A 15,720-nucleotide genomic window follows, 5' to 3' on the forward strand; every position below is an offset into this window, starting at 1 on the left:
GACTTTCCAAAAGTCATCCGAAATAGAACACTGTATTATCCCGTGGCACAATAAAATGCATTCTTCTACCACCATCCACTCCAATGAAGATTTTATTTGGTACAAATCCATCTGGTCTTCCCAAGGGCATATGCTGGTGTGGGCAGTGGCTGCACGATCCCTCTTGTTAGAAGGAGAAGTGGTCACAGAGGACTAGCTGTTTTCTCTGAGGAGAGAGACGCCTGCTGTCCACCAGCCCCCTCTGGTCCTCTTCCCTGAAATCCTCACTCCCTCTGCTAGCCGCCGAGTCTCTGAGAACAGATGGTCAGGGATGGGTGCAAGTGAGGCCGTCATCCCTGTGGCTTCCCCCAAGCTCCATCGCTAGAAAGCAAATAGAGGAAAGCAACGAGGGAAAGAGATAAGACAGAAGAAGAGCACTGGGGCTAACAACCACCAGAAGGAGAAGGCAAGCTTTCCCCAGTGTGTACTTCTGCCACCCCTAGAAGGGAGTTATCTTGGTCTAGTCTCTGGAGGGAAAAGCAGGATTCCATGACCACAGACTATCCCTGAAGCCTAACTTACGTGAACTCTACCATCCAAGCACCAGGCTAACAAGGACCAGAGGTAAGTAGTGTCTTCTCACCTCTGGGTCCCTCTTAGCCAAATGGATGTGCCATGAAGAGGAATGGTTAGGCACGTCATTAAGTACCAGAGACCCAGATGCCTAGTAGTGGGACTAAGTAAAAAATGACTTTGGTCTATCTACAGTTCTCAAAGATGAAGAGACTCACAAAAACACAAGCACATCTGACTTCCCATCTGCCTACACTTAAACTGCGTACAATGCATGTTTTCGTCAAAAACCAACCACTTTCCAGGGCCTGTGTGTGCCATATTTCCCATGCTTCTAAGTTCCCTGAAATAGTTCACACTATCCACCTTCCTAATCTACCTTGTGAACTCTTCTTACTCATGTTCTGATGACCAGATCCAACACATTCCCCCCATCATTCCCAGAAATCTTCTCTCCCGGACAATGGTAAGCACCCTTTCCCTATGACCTAAGTGTTCTATAGCACATATCACAGTGCATTTTAATTCTCCCCACCAGATGGGAAGTTCTTTAGGGGCAAAAAACTGACCCAATCAGACACAAAGAAGACTGGGCTCATGAGAACATAGCTTTCCCTTCAAAGAGTTTAATATCAGATAAAATCAACAAGGACCAACTGCACCAAGCCTAAGTATAAAGAAAGTACTCACTGTGTGCCCAGAATTGTTCCAAGTCCTGGGTGGGACCAGTACAATGGTGGAAGAAACAAAGTAAAGATATGATGGTGTCTTTGTTCATATAAAGCTGACCTGCTACTTCTTCACACCAACTAAAATAAAAAGCACTGAGGATTATCTTTATTGTGCTTCCCACAAATGTTCCTTCAGTTCATAATACTCCTGCTAGTTTCTAAAAAATGAAGTCATATACATAGAGTCATCTCTCGTATGTGGACAACTGATGATACGTGCAAGAATATTTATAGCAGACACGTTCACGGTAGCCGAGATCCTAGCACCAATGTGAACGCCCATCAATGGGAGAGTGAATGAGTCAACGGAGCAAAATCCCCGTGGAACATTATATAGCAGACAAGGCAAATTAACTACTGTGGCATGCAGTAATATAGACGGATGATAGCAGTGACAATATTAAGTAAAAAAGATTACACACAGTCTGATGCCCTTTTCACATATATACAGTTTATGCCTTAACGTTTTCCATTTTAGGAGCACACACAGGTGAAAGCGAGCATACAGAAAGGACAGCAGGGAAGGAAAGTTGCACACAGGGTTCAGCTGACGGTTACCTTGGGGAAGATCAGATGCGAGGAAGAAGGAGGAAGGAGAGAGGATTGGACGCAAGGAGGACCATCATGGGGTCCAATGGAAGGTATTTTCAAGGTCCTAGCTTTGGTTTCAGGGGATGGAGCTGGGCTGCTCATTAGATCACTTGAAACAGACCAAAATATGAAGATAACGTGTCATGAAGTAAGGATTGTGATTAACCTAGTTCCTTGCATATTAAGACCGATATCAAAACAAAAGAACAAAAGAACAGGAATATTAGAAGATGGTGCCTGAATGTATGCAGAATGTACAGGTGTCCCATAAAGGAGTGAGGAGGGCAGAGAGAGGACGGCTCCTGCCACACCTCCCCACTAACTGATTTCCCCCAGCTGCCCTGTGTCTAGGTTACCAATTGAAAGGAGGCAAGACATATGCATCCACACGTTCCAGCGTCAATTTGCAGAGCCCTCTTTTCCCTCTTGGCATTTGCTGGAAGAACTCTTGCTCCAGAGGACACCAGACACCCTTCATTTACCTCAGCACCACAGAGCACGGGTGGACCGGCATTAATTTCATCTTTGAATATTCTGACCCTCTCCCAAGTGCATCATAAATTCACGCATGCGACACTGAGTACATGGAGCTTCTGGCGAGAACATTGCTATATTTGCACATGAAAATCAATCAGGTCTATCTTCTTCCACGAGTTATACTAAGCAGACAAAGCTCTCTCTGGATGGTTTGGGCTGCAAGCCCCAGAGAAAGCGTGTAGCAGATGTCTGAGAAATAGACAAAGGGCAGGGAGGGAAAAGTCTCCCAGTGGGAGACAAATGACTCCGGAGAGAAACGTGCCCCTGGAGGGAAACGTGGTCAGCCAGGACACTGAAACACATCCAATGTCTACAAAGAATATGGCTAAGGATGCCCAAATCTCCAAACACCCTCAGACCAAGCCCCTAACCTGAAACTTCAGTTGATGGCAGTTTATTTTTTTGTTTTATAAAAAGCTAGGCAGTGAAATGTTGGAATCAGAAGGGCAAATTTTCTTTGCTTACCTAAGCCCGCCTGTTAGCATAACTGTGGGCATTTCTATGCCAGGATGACTGCAAACAATCAAGTCTTCTTCTTGGAGAAGACTAGAGGAGAGCTAGCCATGGTTTAAAGTAAAACAAAGTTAAAAGTACTGCACCGGGTCTTTAAATATTCAAAACCCACCTAATGAGCACAGTAAATGCTCTGAGTTCCCCCCCTCTCCCCCCTACAGCGGGGTCCCTAAATTTCAAGGGAAGGAGGGGCTTCCTCTATTTATTTTGGCTTTTGCAGAGACCCTTGAAGGACAGAACCCCATATTATGGTCCTCCCTTGCCCTCGAAATACAGGCGTTCTTACTTCCATACTTCAGAATGTCCTTCCACAACTTCAGCAAACACCCCACATTTTCCTGCCTGGCTAAGTCTCGGGTCTCCTTCCCAGTAAATAATCTTGATGAGACCTTGCCAGAAAACATTTCTTAATCACATATTTTCTTTGTCTAAAAAGAGTTGTAGATGTGGTAAGTAACCTTTGTTGCCAGGCCTTCCCACACTTTGAGGAGCCCCAGGTCATTTAATGTGAAGCTTGGTTTGCTTCTTTGAGCTACCACCACTTACACTTTATTTTGCAGCCTGTATTTAAACCCTAGATCAATGAGCATGAAGTAGAAAACTGTGGTTATGCCCCCTGACCTTGCTGTTTAAATATACGCAGTCTTGACCAGGTGATCACAAAGGATTCTTCTAATTAGCCCCTAGGGATACAGAGGCAGGCCTGGGGGGATGGGGGCACCTGGGGCTGTAGTTATTCTGGAAGGGCCTCTATGTGCCACCACTCCCTCCCCAAGTTCCAAGTTGCCCTGAAATGTTTTGCATTCTTTGGCCCCAGATCCAGATAGGAGTAAAAGGGCTGATGCCACCTGGTTTTACCTTCTGCTGTCTAAGAAGGCACATGGGCCTTGTGGGAGCTGCTGGGAAGACTAGCGAGACAGGGCGCTCATCCTGCCTGGTGACTGAGACTCTGTAAAAATGGATCCCTCAAGGCCAAGGGAGAAGGGACTAATGGAAAACCAAACAAGTCACTGGACAGCCATAAGACTAAAGCAGGAATGATCAGGGAGCCCAAACTTGACTCTTCATGGTTGCCCAGCAACGCGGCCGTCCTTCCCCTGGGAGACCCATGCTCCCAGGGTGTGGAGTAATCACGTTATATTCTTGGTAAGTTCATGTATTGGTTCTCCAACTGCTTCCCTCAGCAAGTTCACAGGCCTTTAACCTGAAGGGCTTTTCAGCAATGTCCCTGAAACCTTACCTGTCACTCTTCCTCTATATATACCAGCGGCTTCCATGAGGTGGGCTGCTTTCTTTGCCCAAAGCATCCCCCCTTGATGCAGGCTTCCCTAGCCCACCCTGATATGGATAAGACTGTGGCCCTGGAGTCTAACAGCCCAGAATCTAAGGGGGTCCCTACCATTTCCTTGTCATGTGACCCTGGGAGCCTAGGTCACATGACAGGTATGAAGATTAATTGACCAAATACCTGTAAAATACTTCAACGGTACCCAGTCCATGGTACACGAGCCCCATGTCAGCTGCTGCCATGAGGATCATTATTCAAGCTTACAATGAACTTTCTCCCTCTTCTAAACCCTGAGCACACCTCTGCATTTGGCACTGATTACATACTGTGCTCAGATATTTCTTATCTTCTTCTACGCCTGTCTTATCTCAATTAGGCCACAAGTTCCTTAAAGGTAAAGCCTACAGTCCCTGCGGGCCCTTCTTTCCCTGTGGTGCCGGGAGGTGTCTTAAATGCAGGAACACAGTAAATGCTTGAGGACTTTCTGGTAGAAAGGAAATATGTGAATCAACAGCTATCGCCCCTGCCGACTCAGTGAAATGTCTACCGATGTTTAGTCTGACTGTGGCTGGTGGTGTCTGAAGGAAGACTGACAAACACTTCATATGTATACAGAAAGACTGTTTCTTTCAAAGCCTTCTTTTAACGGCTGAGAAGAAAAACACTGGAATCACCCACTTTTGTTCCATCATCCAAACATAAAATCTCACTTCATCTTGTTATGGAAAAGATTAAGACAAGAATGTACTCTAGTTAGCTATTATCTTTAAATCAAATTTAATAGAGACCATCTTCCCTATGCATTCTTTCCCTCCTATTTCCCGTATATATATTCATATGTACATGAAAATACATGTGTGTGTGTGTGTGTGCACTGCTGATTTCTATACATTGACTTTTTACTTCCTGGGTTTAACCCAGAGAAGAAGAAGTGTTAAAAAGTCACAAGGAAAAAAAAAAAAAAAGAAGTTGCCACTTTTATTTTACCCAGAAAGAATCAGGAAGTGTCCAAGATCTCGAGAGGGAACCTACCCTGAAGAAATTAGAGTTCTTATTATTATAGAGAGATAAGGGTCTGAGCCCTTAGGGGTTTATATACTTCAAGGGGTCTTTTAAGCAGCCTAAATTTTCAGTTTTATTTTTTTCAGGCACGTGCAAGGTGCAATTAAGCATAACTGATAAACAAATCAGCCAAAAATGATCACCAAGTTCACTATCAATGTATTTCGGATGGTTCCATTTACCCTGCTGAAAAGTTGGACACCAAAACGTTAAACATTACAAACCACTGCAACTCAAGCCAGCTTTAACAATGAAAAGAGTTTGCTTGGAGAGATGGCACACCCCGAAAGCCCAGCAAAATCCCACGAATCTCCTTCCTCCCACCCCCTCAGGAGGCTGGTCCCAGGTCCTTCTCTTCATCGGGTCTCTCAGCTCCGCGGACGCCACATCGCAGGGCCCCCAACACCCTGCCTAGAACAGCCCCACCCACACTTGGGCCTGGGTCATTCTTCCTGATTGTCCACTGTGTTTGCTTCAGAGCGCTCAACATAATTACCTTCTTTTTATCTTACTTACTTTTCTCTGTCTCCTCACACAAGAATTTTGGCCCCCTGGTATTAAAACCTTACAGGTCTTACTTTTATAGGCCATACCCTCAAGGTCTAAAACACGAGGTATCCTACTTGAATGCTAGATATTAGTGAAATGACATGAAGGAATTACTCTTAGCTTTGTTAGATAAAATAATGACGTTCTATTTCTTTTTTTTTTTTTTGTCTGTTAAAGACACATACTTAAGTATTTATAGATGATATTACGTGAGGAATTTATACTTCAAAATACCAGGATGGGAAAGGAGTGAGGAGTGCGGAAGGATATAGATAGAGCAAGGTTAGTCATGTATTAGGAACTGTTGAAATTGAGTGGTAAGAATATGTAGCTCATAATACTGTTTTCTAATTTGGAATATGTGTGGAGATGTCTCTAATAAAATCTTAAACCTACATGGAAAAATGGAACAGGTTAATAGTTCATATATTCAGTTGAATATTTATTTGATCTTAAGATAGAGAAAGGCTTTCTAAGTAAAATCTCAAAGGGGAAAAAACCCACAAAGACTTATTTTTAAAGCAGAATAAAATGAGAGGTTCATTTAGTTTAGTTTTTTAAGTTAGCCATGATTTAAAGCAAGCCACAGATGAAAATCCATCTGACGTACTGGCTTATCTACCATAAAGGAAAAGAAGTTTTATCATCTGTAATTAATTTGTACTTATTACAAGAACTTTTGGGTGTATACATGATGCTCACATTCCTCTTGTGTGAATATTAAAAGGATAGTAAGTAAAATTATTTGGTCACAGTGCTCCTAGAACTCTATACCTGCAGGCCCAATTCCCTTAAGTCACTCTGATTCAAAGTCTGTGACAAACGACCACCTTTGTCTTCTACCCATATATCAGTATGCACCTGTGGAATTAATTGTCAATTAATTTTATAACACAGTGTTTGGAAAGGTCAGGCTTTCATTTTTATGCACACGTTCACAGAGTAATTAAAGAGAAGCCTCTTCCATAAGAGGAGCTCAGCAAGGAAGTCTGGGAGGTAACTCTACAAAATACATACTATTCTACGGATTCCCACAAGAACATCCGTAACACACACACGCACACAAAAGGAACAACAGTTCTTAGTTCTTTAGGGAATTTTCTTTGGGCGGTCTGCTTCTGAGTTTCCATCCTGGTAACATTTCTAGAAAAACCAGCTTGAAACGCAGGCTCACAGTTTGCCCTCAGTTTCTTCAGACATGAGAGTTACAGAAACTAATGGACTTAAAAAGTGGTTCTAAAGGAAAGCTGATGCCTGCCTTCCTCTTCCCAATCCTACTTTTCTGAACGTATATATGAAGTAAAGTACTAGAGTAACAGAGTCTACTGGTATATAAATCATGGCCAAAAATGGAGAAATAAATGATTAAATACATTTCTAGAGAAGGAATGAGTAGATTCATTTCTTTTTTTTTTTTAAGATTTTATTTATTTATTTGACAGAGAGAGATCACAAATAAGCAGAGAGGCAGGCAGAGAGAGAGAGAGAGAAGCAGGCTCCCCGCTGAGCAGAGAGCCCGATGCAGGGTTCCATACCAGGAGCCTGAGATCATGACCTGAGCCGAAGGCAGTGGCTTAATCCACTAAGCCATCCAGGCGCCCCAGTAGATTCATTTCTTAAGAGTTCTTTTTACAGTTTTTTTTTTTTTTTACAGTTTTATTTGACCTTAGTTGCATTGTGATTTAAATATCTTATCTATAAGGGAGGCATCAGTATGAAAAGTGTGGCTAAGTCTTGGTGTTATCTGTGAAATTAAAACAGTCTGGTAGAAATTCAAACAAATTTCATGAGCTTTTGTCTACAAGGCATTACTGAATTTAATTGAGGCATAATTCTAAAATTAAAACAATGAGCCTTGACGATCAAAGCGTAAACAAAATATACCATATAGATTTACTCACTGATTGATGGTCTGAATCCTTTAGCCAGGGGTGGGAATGAGCATCATATCCTAGGCAGGACCTTTCATTCCTAACTTCATGACTTTCTACATCACGGGACTTTGTGGTTTATGATATATAAAAATAAAAAATAGGCAAAACCCACCAGAAAGAGACATTAAATCTCCTAAGAAGTATGAATAGCTAACTTTAGCTATGTAAATGACTAAGGCCACAGAACCCAAATTTTTAGCACATTATATAGAAAACAAAAGGTGGGGCTGTGTCTGCCACTCAGTATACGAGCTGAACAAAAATTATCATGAAAAACAAAGGAACCCAGAGGACTTGATGGTACTCCAGCCACTGTCGAAAGCAGATCCACATGGCTTATAGCTGCCAACGCCTGACAAAGATCATCCTTATCCTCCAGCCATGGGGCAAGGACACACTGGAAAGAAGTTAAGTCTACTAGACTAAGTGGGATGCAGAGAAGAGAGGCTGGCATGCAAGCTTCCAGAAAAGAAGTCAGGTTCATCCCTGTGCCACCAAAAAGCATGGACCAGACCTGGAGGACCCTTGAGCCTCCTAATTACCTAGGAAGAGTATTCAAGACTTTGCAAAACAGAACAGCAATAATAGTAGCATGGAAGAGCATCAGCTTTTCAAATAACAGTCCTGAAATAGAAGGTCTGAACTCACTTGTAGGAATGAGCCACTCTCCACATCCTTGCAGGGGAAGGACACAGGCTAGAAAGATGGAGATGGGGAGGCTACTTTTCGTTGAGGTCCTAACACATGGCACAACCATCTAGGAGACCACAGGAGTGTTCAAATTATAGCCAGGAGGAGATGAAGATCACCAACACTGTTGGGGAAATGCTCTAATTACTTTCCAAGCAGATCACTTTGCTGCCAGAAGGACAGCAAAGTCTATCACCTTAGCAAACACTTTGCTATCTGTTCTTCCCCTCGCGTGAGTCTTCTATGGAGGGAGTTAATCCCTAGTTGCGAGAAAATCAATGTGTTCAGGCTGAGTCAAATTATATGAGAGATGCTCACCATGATACAGAGTCCCTATCCTAGCCGGACGTGGAATATGCATCTTTTTGGATGAGGTCAGCTAGAACACCATCACTAACGGGCAAAGGGGTTCACAGTCAAAAACAAAGAAAGTCAAATATTCTACCGTCAAAGGTAGTTTTGAGATAAGAAAAATGTATACCTTAACGATACTAAATAATATGCACAGGGCAACTCTGAAATTTGGTTTCTAGCTTATCGATGGACCTGAAATAAATTGATTGCCCCCAACAACTATAGGGTTATTTCTCTAGCAGCTACCATCTGAGGGGCCAGCATATTTCCATTTGCTTCTCATAAGAACAGGGGATTTTTTGAATCATCACCCAGCTGACTAAAATGCTCCCAGAAAGCATAAGCTATGGGGAAGATTGAAATCCCACCTGCATCCTTTTGGCATTCAGAGGTCAAAATGCCCTTAGAGCCAGAGAAATATCAAATTGGATGTCTCAACTTTTACAGAGGCAAAAATACAAACCAGGAAGGCTGAGTATCTCATCCAAGGGCACCACTAGTCCTACTTCCCAGCTGAGTGCTAGTCCCACTACATCATGACGCCAAACTCCAATGAAATCAATGAAAAGAGATGTGTAAACTCAAGAAGAGTAATATGACGAGATGTGTGAAACCCAGGCAACGCCAAAGTGATCGATGCCAATGGGAGGGTGGCCACTGTCTTAGACCATTCACAGACCCTAGAACAAGAATGTTTCAAAGGAAGGAACTGTCCATTTCCCTAACTCTGACACCACGAGAGAGACATGGTCTCTGAAAGACACACAAGTTATCAAATGTTACCAATGAGGGAAATTCTTCATAAATACACTATTTCCCTGGAAGAAAAATGAGAGAGTGACAAAATAAAGTCAGCCAAATCCCATGACGGCCCCACTTAAATATAGATTTATAGACTAGAAGACATCAAGACAATTTAACACGCCCCAGGTAAATTCTGTGGTAAGACCACAGGGAGGGAGGCCTCAGACTACAGAAAACAGGGAAGCGATGAGAGGAGACACAGCGCAAAGGAGTACCAAGCTTTACTCGGGAAGGAATGTTGTTGTTTTGTTTTGTCCTTTCTCAAAAATGCCTGCATCCATCCATCTATCCATCCAGGACTAAGAACTAACCCTACCTAGAACACCACACAATTACTGAGAGTGGCTGTTTCTTCTCAAGCACCCATGTGACCTTTGATTGCGATGCTGATAGCCGAAGAGGTGAGTAAAGGGAAAAAACTAATCCTTCGAGGCATGACCTTTCCCAAACGTGCTCAGCCCTTATCTCCCACACATTGAGACTGTGTTGAAGATTACACACACACACACACACACACACACACACACAAACACGTCCCAATGGACAAGAACGTTCTCTTTTCAACTCAAATGTTATCACTAACTCAGGGACGCCTGGGTGGCTCAGTTGGTTAAGCAGCTGCCTTCGGCTCAGGTCATGATCCCGGCGTTCTGGGATCGAGTCCCACATCGGGCTCCTTGCTTGGCAGGGAGCCTGCTTCTCCCTCTCCCTCTGCCTCTGCCTGCCACTCTGTCTGCCTGTGCTTGCTCTCTCCCCCTCTCTCTCTCTGGTAAATAAATAAAATCTTTAAAAAAAAAAAATGTTATCACTAACTCATATTAATTCTCTGGTCTGTATGGACAATGACAACAAAAAAAGATACAGTCAGAGTAGGAAAAGAGGCCATCTCAAGAAGAGGAGAAACACGCTCCTTTCAGCAAAAGGAGACAAAATGGGCGAGAAGCAGGTGCTGCCATGTTCGTTGCGGTGAAAACAGCAGAAACAGCCAAAGGGAGCCTCTCATTGTCAACCACCGAGATCTGCTAGTTTTGTTAGCTAATGAAACCATGTAACAAACCCATCTAGAGCGAACATATGGTGGACTTCCTCCCTGACCACAAGAGGTTGCTTTGGGTTGATGTCTGATCGAACAGACTTGGGTGTTTATCACGATCGTGGTAGAGCAGCACACATTCATAACCTTAAAATAAGAGTCGGACATGCCAGGTTCTCCTTCAACCTCCAGAGCCTCAAAGCACTCTGTCTTTTTGTTCTCTTTTCTTGCCTGAAGTTTCCACAATAATAACATGTGCAGTACCCGGTCATTCATGAACCTTGTCCTTTAATTTATGTAGCCACAAGCACACATCAAGCCCTGCACACCAGACACGATTCCAGGCGCTGGGGTTACAGAGATGCGCTCAGAGTCCCGCACGAGTGCAGGTACCAAAGCAATGATGCTTATGGTGAGGAGCAGGATGCCATAGCAGACTGTCCGAGGGACTGTGGGGTGCTGAGACATGGCATCCCTGCTGGAGGAAGTCAGAAAGGGCCAGAAAGGGCCAGGGTGACCATGCTGTGAAACGCAAGGGAAGAACAGGTGTTCGTCGGTGGAATCGGACAGAGGTTAATACCTACCAACATCCACAGCTCTATAAGGCAGGCGTGCTATCCTCACGGCAACTCTGAGTAGGTGCTTACTATCCTTGTTTTACAGTAAGGAAACAGGAAGTTAAAAGATGTTAAATGATTTGCCCCGTGACGTTACAAACTAAATGGCACTAGGCTGACCCTGGGAACACAGCGAGCCTCTTGAATCAGAGGCCTCGTCTTCTTCACCATGGTAATTCCAACAGATCTAGAATACCACAGGTGCTCAGTAAGTATTTGTTCAATTAATCTGAGTCACCGGACTCCAGATCCCATGTTATTTTGGCTACATCCCAGCAAATTAGCCAAGAAACATTCGGATACACATAGACTAGCTGTCCACCTGCTTAAGAAACAAGAAACAGGTCTTCATGTAGGGTTATCATTTCAGGCCGAAAGCAGAAGATATGTGTGTGTTCACGTATGTATGTATGTATGTTTCCAGAGAGTAGGGATGTGTATGCTACCTTACTCAGAGCCAGGAGAGAACTTGGATTTTCAATAGTGGTTCAGCTTCGCTTTGCAATTACTGGCAGAGAGAGAGAGGAGGGGGAGGAAAGAAAGGGAAGCTTCCTCACAAAGCCAGACTCATCTATCTTCTTTCAAAGGCAGCAACTGGAATTGACCTGCGATAGCTTTTCCTGTCTTGGAAACATCCAGAGAGCCAGGGAGTCTTTGTAGGTAGGAGCATATGATAAGGGAGACCTCCTTTTAGTTCATTTTGTTTCGGATTTCAGTTTAAGCTAAAACTCAATTTAAAGGGACGCCTGGGTGGCTCAGTTGGTTAAGCAGCTGCCTTCGGCTCAGGTCATGATCCCAGCGTCCTGGGATCGAGTCCCACATCGGGTTCCTTGCTCCGCAGGGAGCCTGCTTCTCCCTCTGACTCTGCCTGCCACTCTGCCTGTGCTCACTCTTGCTCTCTCTCTCTCTCTGACAAATAAATAAATAAAATCTTAAAAAAAAAAAAAAAAAACTCAATTTAAAAACCAAACCACTACAACTCATGTATAACTTAAGATTCTGAATTCACAACTAAAAATAAAAGACTCCATGTTGTTCCAGGCATAAGCACACTTCTAACGACCGGACTACATCTGACAATACTGCAGAGACCCATCACCCTCAGAGTCCTGCAGAGTCTTAGGAACTGATGAGAGGGATCTGGGAAGCATCAGACACAGAGCCAAGCATGGAATTAATCAAAGACCATATTCTGTTTTTCATACGTTCCTCATTCAGCAATGATTTATTATGGAACACCAACTCTCTACCCAGCCCTGTGGTCACAGGCAACATCAAGATGAGGCCCTGAGTTAATGGGCTTATTGTCAAGAGCTAGATACCAAGAGGCAATCCCAAGATAACGGGATGAAAGTTTCAAAAGAGGTGTTCTGAGCGTACAGGAGAGGGACAGCTCCTCCAGACCCAGGGGGTCCAGGAAAAGACTGCTGGGGAGTGAGACCTGAGGATGAACAGTCAGCTGGGAGAAGAAAGGCAGAGAAGTTTCTCAGGAAGAGGAAGTGGCATGAGCAAAGACCTGGAGAGGAGAGGACGGCCACTTCCTGGGAGTGGGTAAAGAGAGTCCCCGGAAACAAGATGGAGACTGACCTCACACGGTAACAGGCCTTGTTGAGGTTAGCTGGGCTTTCACCTGAGGGCAACAGGGGGCTATAGGAGCCATCTGGGAAAGCGTGATGACAGGGGACCGAGGGCAGGGACAGCAGACTGAGCAATGTCTCCATAGCTCCTGCATGCCAGGCTGAGAATAACCGAGAAGGGCACGGCATCTGTATGCTGCTCACATCGTCCAAACTAGTGACAGCCCCCGGTCCCCTCCAAGCCATCGCCCAGCCAGGCCCACTCCATACTAACAAGGAAAGTGACACGAACAAGCACCGAGCAGCCAGACACTGTGGTGAGAAACACAGCAGCACAAGGAGCGAGATAGGAACCTTCTGCTTGCCTTTGAGGACCTTTTCTTAACAGCCTTATTTCATTTAACCATTTCTAGGTACACCTAGCTCCTTAACTACATTTTTCTAGGGGGAAAAAAAAAAAGCCCCATGTCTAAGCTTCAAATTAACATTTCCCTTGAATGTACAATGTGTGCTAACTAACTTTAGAGGGCTGCGTGATGTTTGGAAGAGTGTTTTTCAAAGGACTGAAACATACAGATGTCCCTGCTCAGTGATACATAATACTTTTCAAATCTTTACCACTACAACTAAAGGACTTCCAAGGGCTTTTTGTTTCGTTTGTTTGCTTGCTTGCTTTATTTTTGCCCTTTACAGCACAAGTACGGAGAGCGGTCTTCTACAAGGTCCTCTCTGAATGCCTTCTGGGATCAACGTAAAAACACCTGGGAGCTGCAGGTACTTTGGGGCACCCGAATACCTTAGAAAAAGATCCCACTATTCTTGCTTCCTGTGCTAATAAACTTTTACAGGTTGGAAAACTAGGCTCACTGCTGTGGCTACTGCTAGGTCTCTAACTATAAATAAATGCGTGCATGCAGAGAGGCAAGGCCTGCCAGGGAGCTGATGGAGGCCGAGCTGTACCTACACAGCCCATCATACATCTGAGGCCTTCAGGAAAAGGCACAGCCTCCCTCCGACATTAGGAGGGCTATGACCCTCATCAGATTACCACCAGGCTCCTTACCACTCGGAGCCTGGCAGGGACACAGTCCCAGGCTCCCTGAGCATCTGACCAGCTCCTGGCTGCTGGAGAATATGGGAGAAGGGAGAGAGGGGAGGCTGAGCTGTGTCCCTCCCACCATCCCGAGCTCCATCATCACTCTGTGAGACGGACGTTCATGCGCTCCTGGAAAAGAGCAGCAGGAAGCAGCTGGTTCCAAACGCAGGGTTGCACAACCAGGTCATCATGGGGAAAACACCAAAAACAAACCTAAAAAAATCCCCCAGGCTCAGAGCCACAGTGCACAGTTTAGCAGGACCAAAGAAGGTGCTGGACAAAGGGTGTTTCCGTTTTCTCTGGCTTCCTTCTGCCTACCTTCATTACATGAAAAAGACGGTCTCCTCCCTGGATTGTAAACCCTCAAGGGCAGGCACTCCAGAAGACCACTTTGTAATTCTTCAACTTGGAGATATAACATTACTTGACAAAAATCCTTTATTAAAAACAAACAAGCAAAAAAAAAAGAAAGAAAAACCCAACTATTTTTTCACTTTAGAAACCTGAGCTTCCCTTCCTAGGTCACCAGCTGGCCATGTGCTCTCTGGCCAAAATTCCTGCTTTCCCTCTTCCTCCATACACCCCTTTGAGCCACCTATAGCATTCTGAATAGCTATGTCCCATGGCCTATGGAGCTAGCAAGCAAGGAGTTCCCAAAACACAAGGCAAGAAAGGAAGGGAGTGGACACTCTGGCCATGGGAGCAAATGGTCTTTACTGGTTGCTGGATTCCATGCATTGTACTTGCTGGGGTGGTCTGCCAGCCCCTGTGGTGCAAGCCCACGAACACATCGAATGTGCTTCACTGCGACCTTGTACCTTTTAGAGCAAGGTGGTACAGAGGCCATTTTTTGTAAGTAAAGACAAATTGTCTGGGATGGATTTGCATTGGCAGAAGAAGAAAAACAGCACCTGCTTCGACCGAATTCCATAATATGGCTGTTCCATTCCTGAATTTTCTCCCTGAACTGTACTCACAATAGTCATGAAATCACTGCCAAATCCCAGTTTAGAGACCATGGGCCATCGTCTGACCAGGAAGGGAAAGAAAAAAGGATCATTTCTAACAATAGTCACCGGCAACAACTGGCCAGGATCAGACACAGGACCATTAAGGAAGAAAACAATGGAAAATGGAATACAGCAATGAAATGCAACAAGCTCTCTTATGTAATAGATAAACCCATGTATCTGGGGCAATACAACTACACCGTGTGGAGGGCTGGGAGGAAAAGCACTGATCTGTGAAGGAACGCATTCACTCGTTCACACGCCATAACGTGCTGCTCATCACTGCCCGTCAGACGCCTCGCTATTTGAACTTTGTATGGCTACAAAGTTCAAGAGCTGATCTTACTGCCTTTTCACACGTAGCGCTGACTCTTCCAAGTCTCCTCTCCATTCCTGAGGCAGCACGAGGTGTACTGTGCAAGCAGCAGCTTCCTTTTGATACCAAGGCATCCTTCCTTTTATTCTGGGCAGCGATCGGAGCCTTGTCTCCCACACCAGCCCACTGTCAGTAGCTGCTTTCCTCACACGTGTCCCCACACTCTCGCTCGGCAGAGTACACTCTTCTCACACCCTGCCCCCCATCCCCTCGCACGCACCCGCCCCACCTGCTCAGAAGGCTGTCCCTTCCTCGGTGGGGATCAGCACCCCCTAACACACACATCCTGGAGGGCTGGCATGTGGATACCTGGCCTCAGCAGCTGAAACACATTCCCGTCCCCTTCTATTGCTGACTGTTCAAGTTCAAGGTTAGTGAGTAGTGCCAGATTTGGGCATCTGTGAAG

General features: G+C 44.8%; 1 protein-coding gene across 4 annotated transcripts in view; it reads right to left on the reverse strand.

Annotated features, from left to right (window-relative positions):
• Positions 1 to 15,720, reverse strand: part of ETV6 (ETS variant transcription factor 6) — a 236,070-nt gene that overhangs the window by 198,327 nt on the left and 22,023 nt on the right. The window lies entirely within an intron of this gene.

This window comes from Mustela lutreola, chromosome 8, assembly GCF_030435805.1.
Source record: "Mustela lutreola isolate mMusLut2 chromosome 8, mMusLut2.pri, whole genome shotgun sequence".
Taxonomy (NCBI): Eukaryota; Metazoa; Chordata; class Mammalia; order Carnivora; family Mustelidae; genus Mustela; species Mustela lutreola.